Here is a 20146-nt window from a genome sequence, read left to right as displayed (position 1 = left end):
GGGGGAGTTCTTCTTTTCTTATCGGCAAATCTTTTCATCCGGGATGAAGCCTGTAAAAGAGAATTTACGTTCTCTTTCCATATGGTGGAAAGATCACGAGTCACTTCATCCACAGCGGGCAAACCAGAGGGCAAGGGGGTAGGGAGGGGGGGAAAAGGGTGACGGCCGTACACCACGAAAAATGGGGACTTAGCAGAAGACTCGGAGATTCTGAAGTTGTATGAGAATTCGGCCCATGGTAGAAGATCTGCCCAGTCATCCTGGCGGGAGGAAACAAAATGCCGTAAATAGTCACCCAGGACCTGATTAATTCTTTCTACTTGCCCATTGGATTGGGGATGATAAGAAGAAGAGAAGTTTAATTTAATCTTGAGCTGTTTACAGAGGGCCCTCCAGAATTTAGACACGAATGGGACGCCTCTATCCGAGACGATCTGCGTGGGCAAACCGTGAAGACGAAAAATGTGTACAAAAAATTGTTTTGCCAACTGAGGCGCTGAAGGAAGACCAGGAAGAGGAATAAAATGTGCCATCTTGGAAAAACGATCAACGACCACCCAAACAACTGTGTTGCCACGGGATGGGGGTAAGTCTGTAATAAAGTCCATACCAATCAGTGACCAAGGCTGTTCGGGGACAGGCAGAGGATGAAGGAGACCAGCAGGCTTCTGGCGAGGAGTCTTATCCCGGGCACAGACAGTACAGGCCCGCACAAAATCAACAACATCCGTCTCCAGAGTCGGCCACCAATAAAAACGAGAGATGAGTTGCAAGGATTTTTTGATGCCCGCATGGCCTGCGAGGTGGGAGGAGTATCCCCATTTGAGAATCCCGAGACGCTGGCGTGGAGAAACGAAGGTCTTCCCTGGAGGAGTTTGCCTGATGGAGGCTGGAGAAGTGGAGATCAGACAGTCAGGAGGAATGATGTGTTGCGGAGAGAGCTCTACTTCAGAGGCATCCGAGGAACGAGAGAGGGCATCGGCCCTAATGTTCTTGTCGGCAGGGCGAAAATGAATTTCAAAGTTAAAACGGGCAAAGAACAACGACCACCTGGCCTGGCGAGGGTTCAGCCGTTGGGCAGACTGGAGATAGGAGAGATTCTTGTGATCAGTGTATATGATAACTGGAAATTTTGATCCCTCCAGCAGGTGCCTCCATTCCTCAAGCGCCAATTTAATGGCCAGTAGTTCTCGATCCCCGATGGAGTAGTTTCTCTCCGCCGGAGAGAAGGTCCTAGAAAAAAAACCACAAGTAACAGCATGCCCGGAAGAATTTTTTTGTAGAAGGACCGCTCCAGCTCCCACTGAGGAGGCATCTACCTCCAATAGAAAGGGTTTAGATGGGTCAGGTCTGGAGAGCACGGGAGCAGAAGAAAAGGCAGACTTGAGATGTTTAAATGCGTCTTCCGCTTGGGGAGACCAGGACTTGGGATTGGCATTTTTCTTGGTTAAAGCCACGATAGGAGCCACAATAGTGGAAAAGTGTGGAATAAATTGTCTGTAATAATTGGCGAACCCCAAAAAACGTTGGATAGCACGGAGTCCGGAGGGGCGTGGCCAATCTAATACAGCAGCTAGCTTATCTGGGTCCATTTGTAGTCCCTGGCCAGAAACCAAGTATCCTAGGAAAGGAAGAGATTGACATTCAAAGAGACATTTCTCCATTTTGGCATAAAGTTGATTGTCTCGAAGTCTCTGAAGAACCATGCGGACATGCTGGCGGTGTTCTTCTAAGTTGGCAGAAAAAATCAGAATATCGTCCAGATAAACCACAACACAGGAATATAAGAGATCACGAAAAATTTCATTAACAAAGTCTTGGAAGACGGCAGGGGCGTTGCACAGGCCAAAGGGCATGACCAGATACTCAAAGTGTCCATCTCTGGTGTTAAATGCAGTCTTCCATTCGTCCCCCTCCCTGATGCGGATGAGATTATAAGCACCTCTTAAGTCCAGTTTGGTAAAGATGTGGGCACCTTGTAGGCGATCAAAGAGTTCCGAGATAAGAGGTAGGGGGTAGCGGTTCTTTACCGTGATTTTATTAAGTCCGCGGTAATCAATGCAAGGACGTAGGGAGCCATCTTTTTTGGACACAAAAAAAAATCCAGCTCCGGCAGGAGAGGAGGATTTGCGGATAAACCCCTTTTTTAAATTTTCCTGGATGTACTCTGACATGGCAAGAGTCTCTGGAGCAGACAGAGGATAAATTCTGCCCCGGGGTGGAGTAGTGCCCGGGAGGAGGTCAATAGGACAGTCAGGAGGTAAAGTCTCAGCTTGCTTTTTGCAAAACACGTCAGCATAGTCCATATAAGCCTTAGGAAGACCGGTTACAGGGGGAACCACAGGGTCACGGCAGGGAGTACTGGGAACCGGTTTAAGACAGTCCTTGAGACAAGAAGTACCCCAGTTCTTGATTTCACCTGTGGACCAATCAAGGGTTGGGGAATGGCGTTGAAGCCACGGTAATCCAAGAAGAATTTCGGAAGTGCAGTTGGAGAGGACCAAAAATTCAATTTTTTCGTGATGAGGTCCGATGCACATTAGGAGAGGTTCCGTGCGGTAATGCACGGTACAGTCCAATCTTTCATTGTTAACAGAATTGATGTAGAGGGGTCTGGCGAGACTGGTCACCGGGATGTTGAACCTGTTGATGAGAGAGGCCAAAATAAAATTTCCTGCAGATCCGGAATCCAAGAAGGCCGTAGTAGAGAAGGAGAAGGTAGAGGAAGATATCCGCACAGGCACAGTAAGGCGTGGAGAAGCAGAGTTGACATCAAGAGCTGTCTCACCTTTGTGTGGAGTCAGCGTACGTCTTTCCAGGCGGGGAGGACGGATAGGACAATCCTTCAAGAAGTGTTCGGTACCGGCACAGTACAGGCACAGATTCTCCATGCGGCGTCGTGTCCTCTCTTGAGGTGTCAAGCGAGACCGGTCAACTTGCATAGCCTCCACGGCGGGAGGCACAGGAACGGATTGCAGAGTACCAGAGGAGAGAGGAGCCGGGGAGAAAAAACGCCTCGTGCGAACAAAGTCCATATCCTGGCGGAGCTCCTGACGCCTTTCGGAAAAACGCATGTCAATGCGGGTGGCAAGATGAATAAGTTCATGCAGGTTAGCAGGAATTTCTCGTGCGGCCAGCACATCTTTAATGTTGCTGGATAGGCCTTTTTTAAAGGTCGCGCAGAGGGCCTCATTATTCCAGGATAATTCGGAGGCAAGAGTACGGAATTGGATGGCGTACTCGCCAACAGAAGAATTACCCTGGACCAGGTTCAGCAGGGCAGTCTCAGCAGAAGAGGCTCGGGCAGGTTCCTCAAAGACACTTCGAATCTCCGTGAAGAAGGAGTGTACAGAGGCAGTGACGGGGTCATTGCGGTCCCAGAGCGGTGTGGCCCATGACAGAGCTTTCCCAGACAGAAGGCTGACTACGAAAGCCACCTTAGACCTTTCAGTAGGAAACTGGTCCGACATCATCTCCAAGTGCAGGGAACATTGCGAAAGAAATCCACGGCAAAACTTAGAGTCCCCATCAAATTTATCCGGCAAGGATAATCGTAGGCCGGAAGCGGCCACTCGCTGCGGAGGAGGTGCAGGAGCTGGCGGAGGAGATTGTTGCTGGAGTTGTGGTAGTAGCTGCTGTAGCATCACGGTCAGTTGAGACAGCTGGTGGCCTTGTTGCGACTGCTGGGCGACCACCGTGGTGAGGTCGGCGACAACTGGCAGTGGGACTTCAGCGGGATCCATGGCCGGATCTACTGTCACGATTCGGCTGGCTGGAGGTGGATCCTCTGTGCCAGAGAGGGATTGGCGTGGACCGTGCTGGTGGACCGGTTCTAAGTTGCTACTGGTATTCACCAGAGCCCGCCGCAAAGCGGGATGGTCTTGCAGCGGCGGTAGCAACCAGGTCGTATCCACCAGCAACGGCTCAACCTCTCTGACTGCTGAAGATAGGCGCGGTACAAGGGAGTAGGCAAGAGCAAGGTCGGACGTAGCAGAAGGTCAGGGCAGGCAGCAAGGATCGTAGTCAGGGGCAACGGCAGGAGGTCTGGAACACAGGCTAGGAACACACAAGGAAACACTTTCACTGGCACAATGGCAACAAGATCCGGCGAGGGAGTGCAGGGGAAGTGAGGTATAAATAGGGAGTGCACAGGTGAACACACTAATTAAGCCTGCTGCGCCAATCAGTGGCGCAGTGGCCCTTTAAATAGCAGAGACCCGGCGCGCGCGCGCCCTAAGGAGCGGGGCCGCGCGCGCCGGGACAAGACTGACGAAGAGCGAGTCAGGTACGGGAGCATCGCGAGCGGGCGCCTCCCGCATCGCGAATCGCATCCCGGCTGAGAGAGGTATTGCAGCGCACCCGGTCAGCAGGTCTGACCGGGGCGCTGCAAATGCGAGGATGTTGCGAGCGCTCCGGGGAGGAGCGGGGACCCGGAGCACTCGGCGTAACAGCAGTATTATAGTAGTTATATTCTTGTATATAGGAGCAGTATTATAGTAGTTATATTCTTGTATATAGGAGCAGTATTATAGTAGTTATATTCTTGTATATAGGAGCAGTATTATAGTAGTTATATTCTTGTATATAGGAGCAGTATTATAGTTGTTATATTCTTGTATATAGGAGCTGTCACGATTCGGCTTACGGGTAGTGGATCCGCTGTGTCAGCGAGGGATTGGCGTGGACCGTGCTAGTGGACCGGTTCTAAGAGGCTACTGGTTTTCACCAGAGCCCGCCGCAAAGCGGGATGGTCTTGCTGCGGCAGTAGCAACCAGGTCGTATCCACTAGCAACGGCTCAACCTCACTGACTGCTGAGAAGGCGTGGGACAGAAGGACTAGGCAGAGGCAAGGTCAGACGTAGCAGAAGGTCGGGGGAAGGCGGCAAGGTTCGTAGTCAGGATGGATAGCAGAAGTTCAGGTACACAGGCTTTGGACACACAAAATGCTTTCACTGGCACAAGGCAACAAGATCCGGCCAGGGAGTGCATGGGAGGAGGTCAGATATAGTCTGGAGCAGGTGGAAGCCAATTAAGCTAATTGGGCCAGGCACCAATCAATGGTGCACTGGTCCTTTAAGTCTCAGAGAGCTGGCGCGCGCGCGCCCTAGAGAGCGGAGCCGCGCGCGCCAGCACATGACAGCAGGGGACCGGGACGGGTAAGTGACCTGGGATGCGATTCGCGAGCGGGCGCGTCCCGCTGTGCGAATCGTATCCCCAACGGCCATGACAGTGCAGCGCTCCCGGTCAGCGGGACTGACCGGGGCGCTGCAGGGAGAAAGACGCCGTGAGCGCTCCGGGGAGGAGCGGGGACCCGGAGCACTAGGCGTAACAGTACCCCCCCCTTAGGTCTCCCCTTTTTTTTGTCCGGTAACTGCCTCCCCTGGGATGAGGACACCGGGAAAGAATGGAGGGCTTCCTCAACGGGAGGCAGTACAGCAGGAGTTGGAATGGGGAGGGAGGGCAGAGGGTGAAGTTTGGCACGGGGCAGGGAGACACAAGGACGGGAGCCATGAGGGGACACGGAGGCTTGCCTGATGGGACTGGGAGGGGGGGAGAGGCACTTCCTGTGGCAGGCAGAGTCCCAGTTCTTGATCTCCCCGGTGGTCCAATCAAGGGTGGGGGAATGAAGCCGGAGCCATGGCAGACCGAGGAGGACCTCAGAGGTACAGCCGGGGAGAACGAAGAGCTCAATTCTCTCGAGGTGGGGTCCAATAGACATCAGGAGGGGTTCTGTGCGGTAACGCACGGTGCAGTCCAATCTGGCTCCGTTGACCGCGGAAATGTAGAGCGGCTTGACGAGACGGGTCACCGGGATGCTGAATTTATTAACAAAGGACTCCAAAATAAAATTCCCGGAGGCACCAGAGTCCAAGCAGGCCACGGCTGAGAGGGAGGAGTTGGCTGTAGGAGAAATCCGCACGGGCACCGTGAGACGTGGGGAAGAAGACTTAGAACCAAGAGATGCCACACCCACGTGAGCTGGGTGCGTGCGTGCGTTTCCCAGGCGTGGAGGACGGATAGGGCAATCCACCAAGAAATGCTCGGTACTGGCACAGTACAGACAGAGGTTTTCTTCTCTACGGCGATTCCTCTCTTCCTGGGTCAGGCGAGACCGATCCACTTGCATGGCCTCCTCGGCGGGAGGCCCAGGCGTAGACTGCAAAGGATGCTGTGGGAGAGGTGCCCAGAGATCTAAGTCTTTTTCCTGGCGGAGCTCTTGGTGTCGCTCAGAAAAACGCAAGTCAATGCGGGTAGCCAAATGGATGAGTTCTTGGAGGTTGGCAGGAATCTCTCGTGCGGCCAGCACATCCTTGATGCGACTGGATAGGCCTTTTTTAAAGGTCGCGCAGAGAGCCTCGTTATTCCAGGATAGTTCAGAGGCAAGAGTACGGAATTGTATGGCGTACTCGCCAACGGAAGAATTACCCTGGACCAGGTTCAGCAAGGCAGTCTCAGCAGAAGAGGCTCGGGCAGGTTCCTCAAAGACACTTCGGACTTCAGCGAAGAAGGACTGGACTGTGGCTGTGGCAGGATCATTGCGGTCCCAGAGCGGTGTGGCCCAAGACAAGGCCTTTCCTGAAAGAAGGCTTACTACGAACGCCACCTTAGACCGTTCTGTAGGAAACAAGTCCGACAACATCTCCATATGCAGGGAACACTGAGACAAAAATCCACGGCAGAGTTTAGAGTCCCCATCAAATTTGTCCGGCAGGGACAAGCGTAGGTTAGGAGCGGCCACTCGCTGCGGAGGAGGTGCAGGAGCTGGCGGAGGAGATGGTTGCTGCTGTAGCAGAGGCAGAAGTTGCTGTAACATGGCGGTCAACTGCGACAGCTGCTGTCCTTGTTGGGCAATCTGCTGCGATTGCTGAGCGACCACCGTGGGAAGATCAGCGAGACTTGGCAGCGGCACCTCAGCGGGATCCATGGCCGGATCTACTGTCACGATTCGGCTTACGGGTAGTGGATCCGCTGTGTCAGCGAGGGATTGGCGTGGACCGTGCTAGTGGACCGGTTCTAAGAGGCTACTGGTTTTCACCAGAGCCCGCCGCAAAGCGGGATGGTCTTGCTGCGGCAGTAGCAACCAGGTCGTATCCACTAGCAACGGCTCAACCTCACTGACTGCTGAGAAGGCGTGGGACAGAAGGACTAGGCAGAGGCAAGGTCAGACGTAGCAGAAGGTCGGGGGCAGGCGGCAAGGTTCGTAGTCAGGATGGATAGCAGAAGTTCAGGTACACAGGCTTTGGACACACAAAACGCTTTCACTGGCACAAGGCAACAAGATCCGGCCAGGGAGTGCATGGGAGGAGGTCAGATATAGTCTGGAGCAGGTGGAAGCCAATTAAGCTAATTGGGCCAGGCACCAATCAATGGTGCACTGGCCCTTTAAGTCTCAGAGAGCTGGCGCGCGCGCGCCCTAGAGAGCGGAGCCGCGCGCGCCAGCACATGACAGCAGAGGACCGGGACGGGTAAGTGACCTGGGATGCGATTCGCGAGCGGGCGCGTCCCGCTGTGCGAATCGTATCCCCAACGGCCATGACAGTGCAGCGCTCCCGGTCAGCGGGACTGACCGGGGCGCTGCAGGGAGAAAGACGCCGTGAGCGCTCCGGGGAGGAGCGGGGACCCGGAGCACTAGGCGTAACAGGAGCAGTATTATAGTAGTTATATTCTTGTATATAGGAGCAGTATTATAGTAGTTATATTCTTGTATATAGGAGCAGTATTATAGTAGTTATATTCTTGTATATAGGAGGCAGTATTATAGTAGTTATATTCTTGTATATAGGAGGCAGTATTATAGTAGTTGTATTCTTGTATATAGGAGCAGTATTGTAGTAGTTATATTCTTGTATATAGAGGCAGTATTATAGTAGTTGTATTCTTGTATATAGGAGCAGTATTATAGTAGATATATTCTTGTATATAGGAGCAGTATTATAGTAGTTATATTCTTGTATATAGGAGCAGTATTATAGTAGTTATATTCTTGTATATAGGAGGCAGTATTATAGTAGTTATATTCTTGTATATAGGAGCAGTATTATAGTAGTTATATTCTTGTATATAGGAGCAGTATTATAGTAGTTATATTCATGTATATAGGAGCAGTATTATAGTAGTTATGTTCATGTATATAGGAGCAGTATTATAGTAGATATATTCATGTATATAGGAGCAGTCTTATAGTAGTTATATTCATGTATATAGGAGCAGTATTATAGTAGTTATATTCATGTATATAGGAGCAGTATTATAGTAGATATATTCTTGTATATAGGAGCAGTATTATAGTAGTTATATTCTTGTATATAGGAGCAGTATTATAGTAGTTATATTCATGTATATAGGAGCAGTATTATAGTAGATATATTCTTGTATATAGGAGAAGTATTATTCTTGTACAAAAACTGCAGTATTATAGTACTTATATTCTTATACATAGGGGCAGTATTGTAGTATTTATATAATATAATTATTATGTCGCAGGTTTTGTGTTCATCTCTTCTTGGCATCTTCGATGTTATTATCCTCATCGTATATAATCTCGCTCTGGCTCCTCTCGTCATGTTCTCCGCTGCCTCGTATATTATCTTAATGAACGCTGTTAACAATGTCTGACGTTAATAGTTTTGTTCCTCAAATTCCTTGTGTCCCTTCTTTCATTTAATCAATACCAACAGAGAGAATTTATTTACTTTGCCTTACTTTACTATCTTCCCTAATGGCCATAAAATGCGCTTGTCTATTTGTTGGTGCGACTTGTCCTGAGAGCAAATTGCTTTATGTTTATTTTATATTTCTGAGGCATAAATATTGCATCATCTCAGTTCCTTAAGAACACTCACTTAAGTAAGTGCGCGAGATACAATGTTTTATGTCTCTTATTAACCGAGCACTTCAAGGAATTAAACTCATAAAGGGAGTCGGAGCCATCGGTTATAATGTCACTTTCTACATTTCTATTGGAACTTTCTAGCAGAGAATTGATGCTTCGTTACTCTGTCATGTAGGAAGAAGTTATGGCTGCACACTGACCCCATTATGGGGTCACTCTCTGCCAGTAGGGGCTCTTCCTAAAGCCTATGTCTCCCCAAAGTCTTCCTCTTCTTACACAGATTGCACATTAGTAACAGTCTTATTTCTTTCAGTAAACCCCGCTGTCTTCATCTTGCGTTCTTGCCATATTTCATGTCGCCTGGTGAGACAAGCTCTTATATAGCAGGTAGATGTGGACTTGAATAAGAAGAATTTCACTTTGTAACTGGAATTTTTCCTTTAAAGGGGTACTCCGGTTGAAAACATTTCTTTTTTAAATCAACTGGTGCCAGAAAGTTAAACAGATTTGTTTTTGATTTCTATTAAAAAAATCTTTACCCTTCCAGTACTTTTTAGCAGCTGTATACTGCAGAGGAAATTCTTTTCTTTTTGAATTTCTCTTTTTTGTCTTGTCCACAGTGCTCTCTACTGACACCTCTGTCCGTGTCAGGAACTGTCCAGAGCAGCATAGGTTTACAATGAGGATTTTCTCCCGCTCTGGACAGTTCCTGATACGGGCATCAGGTGTCAGCAGAGAGCACTGTGGACAAGACAGAAAAGAAATTCCAAAAGAAAATAATTTATTCTGTAGCATACAGCTGCTAAAAAGTACTGGAAGGGTAAAGATTTTTTTTTTGATAGAAGTAATACCTATTAAACTGGTACTAGTTGATTTACAAAAAAAAAGTGTTCCCCCGGAGTACCCCTTTAAGGGTACGTTCACACGTATAGGATCCTGCGCAGATTTGATGCACGGGATTTGTAACTGCAGATTAGAAGTTGTGCTCCGTCATTTAGTTTACATTGAAATCTGCAGCAGAAAATCCTGCGCATCAAATCTGCATATGTGTGAACTTACCCTAAAAAGGTTTTACTGCACTCACATAGCTGACCATTCGGGGTCTTTCCACCTAGTGAAGCAGGACTAAAACAAGTCTATGTATTATTCTGAGGCAGTCTCATGTATAGCAGGTAGATGACCTGGAATGAGTAGAATTTCCCTACATTTTTCCTATTTCTCTACAGATCTTGTATGTTTATTGGGAATATAATGATCTAGCAGAGGGGACATAAAATAAGCCGGTGTATCATGCAGAGGCAGTCCCCTGTATAGCAGGTAGATAACCTGAGGGTAGAATTTCCCTAAATAACCTGAATTTCTCTACAGACCTTGCCTGTTCATTGGGAATATAATATCTAGCAGAAGGGACTTAAAACAAACATATGTATCATGAGGCAGTCTCCTTTATAGCAGGAAGATGACCGGAAATGGGTAGAATGTTCCTAAGTAACCAGATGTTTTCCTACTTCTCTACAAACCTTGCCTGTTCATTGGGAATATCCAGCAGAAGGGACCTAAAACAAGACTGTGTATCATGCAGAGAGGCAGTCTTTTGTATAGCAAACAGATGTAGGATTGAATGGGAATAATTTCCTTGTAAAAGAGTTAGATGGCCTAGAATGGGTAGAACTTAATTTTTGTTTCCACTTTGTTAGACAGATTTTCTTTAAAGAGTACCTCTCAATAACTTTATAAATGTTATAATCCTCCCAAGGCACTGCCCCCATCATGATAAACCACCCCTCGACATTATTTTTATTATTTTTTTGTTTTCTACCTTGATATTTCTCTGTATTTTCTGCTCAGTCTCAGTCAGATTCACAGACTGGGAAGGGGCGTTCCCCAGCAGGCGTGACATCATCTGAAGCCATACAGGGGAGAACTTCCTCCCTCACTCTGCTACACACAGCCTAGAGCAGTACAGTGTGAGATGAGCTATGATTGGATAAGGCTGCACACACCTCCCTCAGCACTCCAGACGGCATTTCCTGTTTTTGGACTTCTGCCAGGCCAGCAGGAGTCCAAAGTCTGTGCAAGAGATGGTGGGAAATATGCTCTGGGCCAGTAGGGAAACACCTAGTGGCAACTTTTCTTAAACAAATTTTTATTTACCATAAGGAGTGCAATAGCAAAAAATGTTTTAATGAGAGTGCCCATTTAAATAATAGATTTTTTTCCCCATTACATTATAGATATCGCCTGTTTATTAGGAGTCTAACCATCTAGTGGAGAAGTATCAAACACATAGCATAGCAGATCATTTGGGGTCTTACAGCTTGTGGAGCAAGACTAAAACAAGCCTATGTATCTTATGGAGGCAGTCTCCTATATAGCAGGTAGATGATCTGGAATAGGTAGAATTTCCATTTTTCCACTTTGTTACATTGGCTGTCTGATCATTGGAGGTCTAACCATCCAGCCGCGGAGGCCTAAAAAGAAATTGTGTATCATGCAGAGGCAGTTTCTTGTATAGCAGGTAGATGTAGACTTAAATGGTGCGAATTTCTTTAAGTCATTTTTTTTTTCCAATTTCTTTACAGACATGTTTAGTGGAAGTTTAACCCTCTAGCGGAGGGATGGAAAACAAACCTGTGTATCATACTGAGGAAGTCTCATGTATAGCAGGAAGATGTAGACATGAATTATTTCATAAATAACTAGATATATCCCGTTCATTGTGAGTCTAACCATCCAGCAGAGGAGGCCTAAAACAAGTCTGCATATCATACGGAGGCAGTCTCTTGTATAACAGGTAGGTGTAGACTAGAATGGGTAGATTTTCTTTTATGTAAAAGGTCCCATTGCCTAGTGGATGAGGCTTAAAGAGGTATTCCGATGAAAAACATTTTTTTTTTTTTTATATCAACTGGCTCCAGAAAGGTAAGATTTGTAAATTACTTCTAAAATCTTAATCCTAACAGCCCTTATCAGCTGCTGAAGTATATTTTTTCTTTTCTGTCTGACCACAGTGCTCTCTGCTGACACCTCTGCCTGTCTCAGGAACTGTCCAAATACTCATAGCAAACCTCTCCTGCTCTGGACAGTTCCTGACATGGACAGATGTGTCAGTAGAGAGCACTGTGGTCAGACAGAAAAGAACAACTTTACTTCAGCAGCTGATAAGTACTGGTAGGATTAAGATTTTTTGATGGAATAAATTTACAAATCTGTTTACCTTTCTGGAGCCAGTTGATATGAAAAAAAAAATATGTTTTTCACCAGAATACCCCGGTAACTTGCATCCTTTCTTGGTGAAAAATCCTCAAATTTCATGAAAAAATTGAAAATTTTGCATTTTTCAAACTTTGAAGCTCTCTGCTTGTAAGGAAAATGGATATTTTTTATTCACATATACAATATGTCTACTTTATGTTTGCATCATAAAATTGATGAGTTTTTATTTTTGGAAGACACCAGAGGGCTTCAAAGTTCAGCAGCAATTTTCCAATTTTTCACAAAATTTTCAAACTCGCTATTTTTCAGGGACCAGTTCAGGTTTGAAGTGGATTTGAAGGGTCTTCATATTAGAAATACCCCACAAATGACCCCATTACAAAAACTGCACCCCCCAAAGTATTCAAAATGACATTCAGTCAGTGTTTTAACCCTTTAGGTGTTTAACAGGAATAGCAGCAATGTGAAGGAGAAAATTCAAAATCTTCATTTTTTACACTCGCATGTTCTTGTAGACCCAATTTTTGAATTTTTGCAAGGGGTAAAAGGAGACATTTTTTTCTTGTATTTGTAGCCCAATTTCTCTCGAGTAAGCACATACCTCATATGTCTATGTAATGTGTTCGGCGGGCGCAGTAGAGGGCTCAGAAGGGAAGGAGCGACAAGGGGATTTGGAGAGAACATTTTTCTGAAATGGTTTTTGGGGGGCATGTCATCTTTAGGAAGCCCCTAGGGTGTCAAAACAGCAAATAAAAACCACATGGCATACCATTTTGGAAACTAGACCCCTCGGAGAATGTAACATGGGATAAAGTGAGCCTTAATACCCCACAGGTGTTTCATGACTTTTGCTAATGTAAAAAAAAATATTTTTTTTACCTAAAATGCTTGTTTTCCCAAAAATTTGACATTTTTAAAAAGGGTAATAGCAGAAAATACCCCGCAAAATTTGAAGCCCAATTTCTCCCGATTCAGAAAACACCCCATATGGGGGTGAAAAGTGCTCTGCTGGCGCACTACAGGTCTCAGAAGAGGAGGAGTCACATTTGGCTTTTTGGAACCAAATTTTGCTCTGGGGGCATGCCGCATTTAGGAAGCCCCTATGGTGCCAGGACAGCAAAAAAAAATCACATGGCATACCATTTTGGAAACTAGACCCCTTGTGGAACGTAACAAGGGGTAAAGTGAACCTTAATACCCCACAGGGGTTTCACGACTTTTGCATATGGGGAAAAAAAATTACCTAAAATGCTTGGTTTCCCCCCAAAATTTACATTTTTAAAAAAGGTAATAGCAGAAAATACCCCCCAAAATTTTAAGTCCAATTTCTCCTGATTCAGAAAACACCCCATATGGGGGTGAAAAGTGCTATGCTGGCGCACTACAGGTCTCAGAAGAGGAGGAGTCACATTTGGCTTTTTGGAAGCAAATTTTGCTCTGGGGGCATGCCACATTTAGGAGCCCCTATGGAGCCAGGACAGCAAAAAAAAACCCACATGGCATACTATTTAGGAATCTAGACCCCTTTGGGAACGTAACAAGGGGTAAAGTGAACCTTAATATACCAAAGGGGTTTCACGACTTTTGCATATGTAAAAAAAATATATATTTTTTACCTAAAATGCGTGTGTGTGTGTGGGGGGGGGGAAACTTTATTGGTGTATGTGCTGTGTGTGGTGTGGTGAGAGACTACCTCCCTAACCCTCCCTAACCTAACTAAACTAACCCACCCTAACAGAAAAAAATTTTAAAGGGGACTTCTAGCGCAAAAAAGCCCTGCACCAAAAAAAAAGCATTTATCTAATCAGTGGTGTGCGCACTGATTAGCTCTTGTGGCGGGGTCCGGCCACTCAGCCCAGAACAGTGGCTGGTGGCTTGTACACAGACCCCCCACACAAAAAACCCGAAAAAAAACAAAACGCTTAACTCCAAAAAAATGCACCCGCCTGAACCCCCAAAAAAATGCTGATCAGTGATAAATCACTGACAGCGGTGGGACAGGCTGCACACACAGGTAAGGTCCGGCCACACAGTACACGCCTGCTACCGGTGACACGGACCGCCTATGGGTGCAAAAAAAAACAATAGAAAACGGGAAAAAAAGCGCCGGCACCACAAAAAAAAAAACGCTGATCAGTACTACGGGACTGATCAGCGACGGGTGGGCTTTAACAAACGGTGGCGGACCGCTCTTTTATAACTAAGAGGGTCCGCACACACCCAAAAGATCTGCGCCAAAAAAATAGGCTGGCAGCAGACCGCAGCGACCCAGCAGGGCCGGGGTCAAGCAGCTAAAGGTGCTACGGACCCACGGACACCCACTGAGGTACGCTGACATTTTTAAAAAATTATTATTATTATTATTTTTTTTTAACCCTAACCTGTCCCTACCTAAATCTAAATCTATGCCTGAGGATTTCTGTGCCAAGGGGCCACAGAAAGGGGGCAAGGGGCACTTTTTTTTACAGTGAGGAGATGGTGGGCAGCACGGGGCTCCGTCCTGCTCGCCAGATCTCTGTGGAATGGCGGGCAGAACGGAGCAACATGCTCCTAGCCCCCCACCATCCCATCCTATTAAACTGTGATTGGTGTGGCCACTTTGGCCACCCAATCACAACTGTAATGAGAGGGGTGGCCACAATACCAGCCCCCAGTACAGCACGGATGGTGATTGGTGGTGTATATTACACCACCAGTCACCATCTATATCCGGATGACGCGGAACCGCTGCAGAACGACGGTTAATACTTAACGGCGTCCTGCAGCGATCGCCGGTATAGGAGGTCCTCCGGACCTCCTCCGGCACACTGCCGGGATGTCTGCAGGATGAAATCAGCAGACATCCGGCTCCGATCCCCACCCGGCGAGGGGCGGGGAACGGAATCTCAGCACATCGCTCCTCTGAATTGATAAGCGATGTGCTGCGATCGCCGACATGGGGGGTCATCATGACCCCCCTGGGCGATATGCCGAGATGCATCCGGCTCCGGTCCCCAACCGGCTAGCGGTGGGGACCGGATTTCCCACGGGCGTATGGATACGCCCTGTGTCCTTAAGGACTCGGAATGCAGGGCGTATCCATACGCCCTATGTCCTGTAGAGATTAGAGGCACACCCTATAAATAAGACCCAATGGTCCCTTTTTATTCTGTTTAGTCCCATTCCTGGATATAGTCCTGTATTGGTCCCCAGTAATACAGAACATCGTGTCCAGGAGCCTCTATACAACCAGCGGAGAAGTTTGGAGAGTAACTTGAGAAGTAAATGTATTATACATGCGGCATCGGGAGCGTCCAGCATTTTGCTTACAGCAACTGAATATATTTAAAATTGCTGAATAATTCATTGCAAAGTTTTAGATTATCAAAGCCTAAGCAAATACATATGTATGGGGCAGCTCCGCAGCCGGCTATCTGTAATGTTATGTGCTAAGGCTGAGCACTCCGAGTAAACTTGTCAGATCTCCAGGTTAAAGGAACTCACAGAGTGAACTAGTAATGGGGAGAACTGTAATATCCGCGCGCCGCGGACGGGAACACGCGTTACATGATTTAGCCCCGAGCACTCGATATTATTCGCAGCTTCAAACACTTGACCAGGAAATGTGGATAACCCATGGGCCCCACCTGGAAATGATAAAAAAGCCTTAGCCCTAAAGGGGGATTCTAGTTGTAGAACATGTTATTGTAATAAAAATATCACCCCAGGAAGTATTACTTTACTGAGAGAGTAGTGGATGCATGGAATTGCCTTCCTGCAGAAGTGGTCGCTGCAAATACAGTGAAGGAGTTTAAGGCTGTATGGGACAGGTATAAGGTTATCCTTCATATAAGATAGAGATAGGCATAAAGCTATCCTTCATATAAAATAGAGATAGGCATAAAGCTATCCTTCATATAAAATAGAGATAGGCATAGGGCTATCCTTCATATAAGATAGGGATAGGTATAAGGCTATCCTTCATATAAGATAGGGATAGGCATAAGGCTATCCTTCATATAAGATAGGGATAGGTATAAGGCTATCCTTCATACAAAAAAGGGATAGGCATAAGGCTATCCTTCATATAAGATAGGAATAGGTATAAGGCTATCCTTCATATAAGATAGGGATAAACATAAGGCCATTCTTCATATAAGATAGGGATAGGCATAAGGCTATCCTTCATACAAGAAAGGGATAGATATAAGGCTATCCTTCATATAAGATAGGAATAGGTATAAGGCTATCCTTCATATAAGATAGCGATAGGCATAAGGCCATTCTTCATATAAGATAGGGATAGGCATAAGGCTATCCTTCATATAAGATCGGGATAGGCATAAGGCTATCCTTCATATAAGATAGGGATAGGTATAAGGCTATCCTTCATATAAGATAGGGATAGGTATAAGGCTATCCTTCATACAAGAAAGGGAGACATAAGGCTATCCTTCATATAAGATAGGGATAAGCATAAGGCTATCCTTCATAAAAGATAGAGATAGGCATAAGGCTAGCCTTCATATAAGATAGGGATAAGCATAAGGCTATCCTTCATATAAGATAGGGATAAACATAAGGCTATCCTTAATATAAGATAGGGATAGGTATAAGGCTATCCTTCATACAAGATAGGGATAGGCATAAGGCTATCCTTCATATAAGATAGGGATAAGCATAAGGCTATCCTTCATATAAGATAGGGATAAGCATAAGGCTATCCTTCATATAAGATAGAGATAGGCATAAGGCTAGCCTTCATATAAGATAGGGATAGGCATAAGGCTATCCTTCATATAAGATAGAGATAGGCATAAGGCTAGCCTTCATATAAGATAGGGATAAGCAGAAGGCTATCCTTCATATAAGATAGGGATAAGCATAAGGCTATCCTTCATATAAGATAGAGATAGGCATAAGGCTAGCCTTCATATAAGATAGGGATAAGCATAAGGCTATCCTTCATATAAGATAGGGATAAGCATAAGGCTATCCTTCATATAAGATAGAGATAGGCATAAGGCTATCCTTAATATAAGATAGGGATAGGCATAAGGCTATCCTTCATATAAAATAGAGATAGGCATAGGGCTATCCTTCATATAAGATAGGGATAGGTATAAGGCTATCCTTCATATAAGATAGGGATAGGCATAAGGCTATCCTTCATATATAATAGGGATAGGCATAAGGCTATCCTTCATATAAGATAGGGATAGACATAAGACTATCCTTCATATAAGATAGAGATAGGCATAAGGCTATCCTTCATATAAGATAGGGATAGGTATAAGGCTATCGTTCATATAAGATAGGGATAGGCATAAGGCTATCCTTCATATAAGATAGGGATAGGCATAAGGCCATTCTTCATATAAAATAGAGATAGGCATAGGGCTATCCTTCATATAAGATAGGGATAGGTTTAAGGCTATCCTTCATACAAGAAAGGGATAGACATAAGGCTATCCTTCATATAAGATAGGAATAGGTATAAGGCTATCCTTCATATAAGATAGGGATAGGCATAAGGCCATTCTTCATATAAGATAGGGATAGGCATAAGGCTATCCTTCATATAAGATAGGGATAGATATAAGGCTATCCTTCATATAAGATAGGGATAGGCATAAGGCTATCCTTCATATAAGATAGAGATAGGCATAAGGCTAGCCTTCATATAAGATAGGGATAAGCATAAGGCTATCCTTCATATAAGATAGGGATAAGCATAAGGCTATCCTTCATATAAGATAGAGATAGGAATAAGGCTAGCCTTCATATAAGATATGGATAAGCATAAGGCTATCCTTCATATAAGATAGGGATAAGCATAAGGCTATCCTTCATATAAGATAGAGATAGGCATAAGGCTATCTTTCATATAAGATAGGGATAGGAATAAGGCTATCCTTCATATAAGATAGAAATAGGCATAAGATAATCCTTCATTTGTTTTACATACCTGCATGGAGGACATTAAACCTAAGAACAGTGGTTGATCTGTGCCCATAACCGCGACCGAGGGCATACCCTGTAATGAATGAAATTGAATAAATAAGATAGGGAGGGTTGGGAGGGATCCACAAAAACATAATGTACGCCCCGCTAGTAAGAGCAAGGGGCGTTATATTCCCCTGCAGAGGTGGCGGGTATGGTAGGTATACAACCGCCTATGAGTTGGGATGTTTTCGCTCTGAAAACGTGTCAGTAACAACAACTATGCAGTGTATCCACCTGCAGACATGGCAGGTATAATGGGTATACAACCGCATATATGTCATGATGTTTTGTTCTGTAGATGTGTCAGTAACAACAACTATGCAATGTATCCCCCTGCAGATGTGGCAGGTATGAGGGGTATAAACCACCTATGTTTCGTGATGTTGTTGCTCTGAATACATGTCAGTAACAACAACTATGCAGTGCAACCCCCTGCAGACGTGGCAGGATGATTGGAAAACAACTGCAATACTATAAGCGTATAAAACTGTATAATGCCATGCGCAATATAAATGCCCTGAGTGCCTGCACCTAACGCACAAGTGCATATGCTGCACAAAACACCACGAGTGCCCATACCGCATGAATGCAATGAATATATGAACAACGGGATCGTAAGGAGAGTGTGAATACCCTGATCGCAAAACAGTATGACTGCCATGAACGTGAACAGTACAGATGCCATGAGTGTCTGACCAGTATGCTAAGAGTGTATGAACAGTATAATGCCATAAGTGTATGCACAATATGAATGCCATGGGCGTATAAACAGTATAGCTGCCACAAACATGTATGAAGAGTATAAAATGCCATTTAGGGCATTGACATAAATGCTACGACATGCTCTCAGACTGGAGGTGGTTTAGTCAATGGCTGATCCAACATGTCACACAGTCAGAGGCTATATGAACAGCAGAGGTGAGTTATCATGTTAGGGTCCCATCCGATGTGAGGCCACCTCCGCGTGGTGGATGGGGGGACACATTTTGATCAAAAAGTGCGCTAAGAGCCTCTATTTTTTGACCTAGAGTGCTGTTGCAACTTTCTTTTTTGTGCATAAATGCTACGACATAATACAGTAAAAGCTGCAAAACAAAAAACTTTATCACCTACACATTTGAAACCGCTATTGTAGACTCAACACGTATACCCACTTAATACGCTATCAAGATTACACACTACAAATGCCATGAAAACGCATACGCACCGACCGCAACAGACGTCCCAAATGCCAGGAACGTATATATGCACTGCAGACACTATATTGTATCTACAACGGTAAATGCACTGTAAACACTATAACGTGTGAAAACTAAATGAACTGAACGTTTACGCACTGTAAAGGCTACCATAAAAATATATACACCTATACATAGTATCAACGTTACAAGCAGATGTACAGTATAATAACTCAAGCGTATGAACAGTATAACTAATACAAGCGTACGTAAGCGACGCGCATAAGTACAATATGAAGCCAAGAGCATATGTATGTGTGAATGCTACAAGCGTATGAACAATAAATTTACTGGCGTACATATAGTATACAGTATAAAGCTATGAGCATATGTTACACCGAGCGCTCCGGGTCCCTGCTCCTCCCCGAAGCGCTTGCAGCGTTTATCTCCTGTTCCCAGCGCCCCGGTCAGACTCGCTGACCGGGAGCGCTACTCTGATTCCCCAGGCGGGGATGCGATCCGCGCGGCGGGGCGTGCCTGCCCGCGGGTCGCATCCCGTTCTGCTCACCTGCCCCGTCTTCTTTTGGCTCCGTCCCGGCGTGCACGGCCCAGCTCTCTAGGGTGTGCGCGCGCCGGCTCTATGAAATTTAAAGGGCCAGTGCACCACTAATTGGTGCCTGGCCCAATCAGTGTATTACCACCAAACACTACATAAAACCACTTCCCCTTGATGTCCTCACTGGATCTTGTTGCCTTGTGCCCTGTGAAAGCGTTTTAGTGTGTTCCCAAGCCTGTGTACCCAGACCGTCTGCTGTTGCCCCTGACTACGAACCTCGCTGCCTGCCCTGACCTTCTGCTACGTCTGAACTCGCCTCTGTCTAGTCCTTGTGTACCGCGCCTGTCTCAGCAGTCAGTGAGGTTGAGTCGCTATCGG

Source organism: Hyla sarda, chromosome 5, assembly GCF_029499605.1.
Source record: "Hyla sarda isolate aHylSar1 chromosome 5, aHylSar1.hap1, whole genome shotgun sequence".
Taxonomy (NCBI): Eukaryota; Metazoa; Chordata; class Amphibia; order Anura; family Hylidae; genus Hyla; species Hyla sarda.
Note: the sequence above shows the minus strand (reverse complement) of the source record.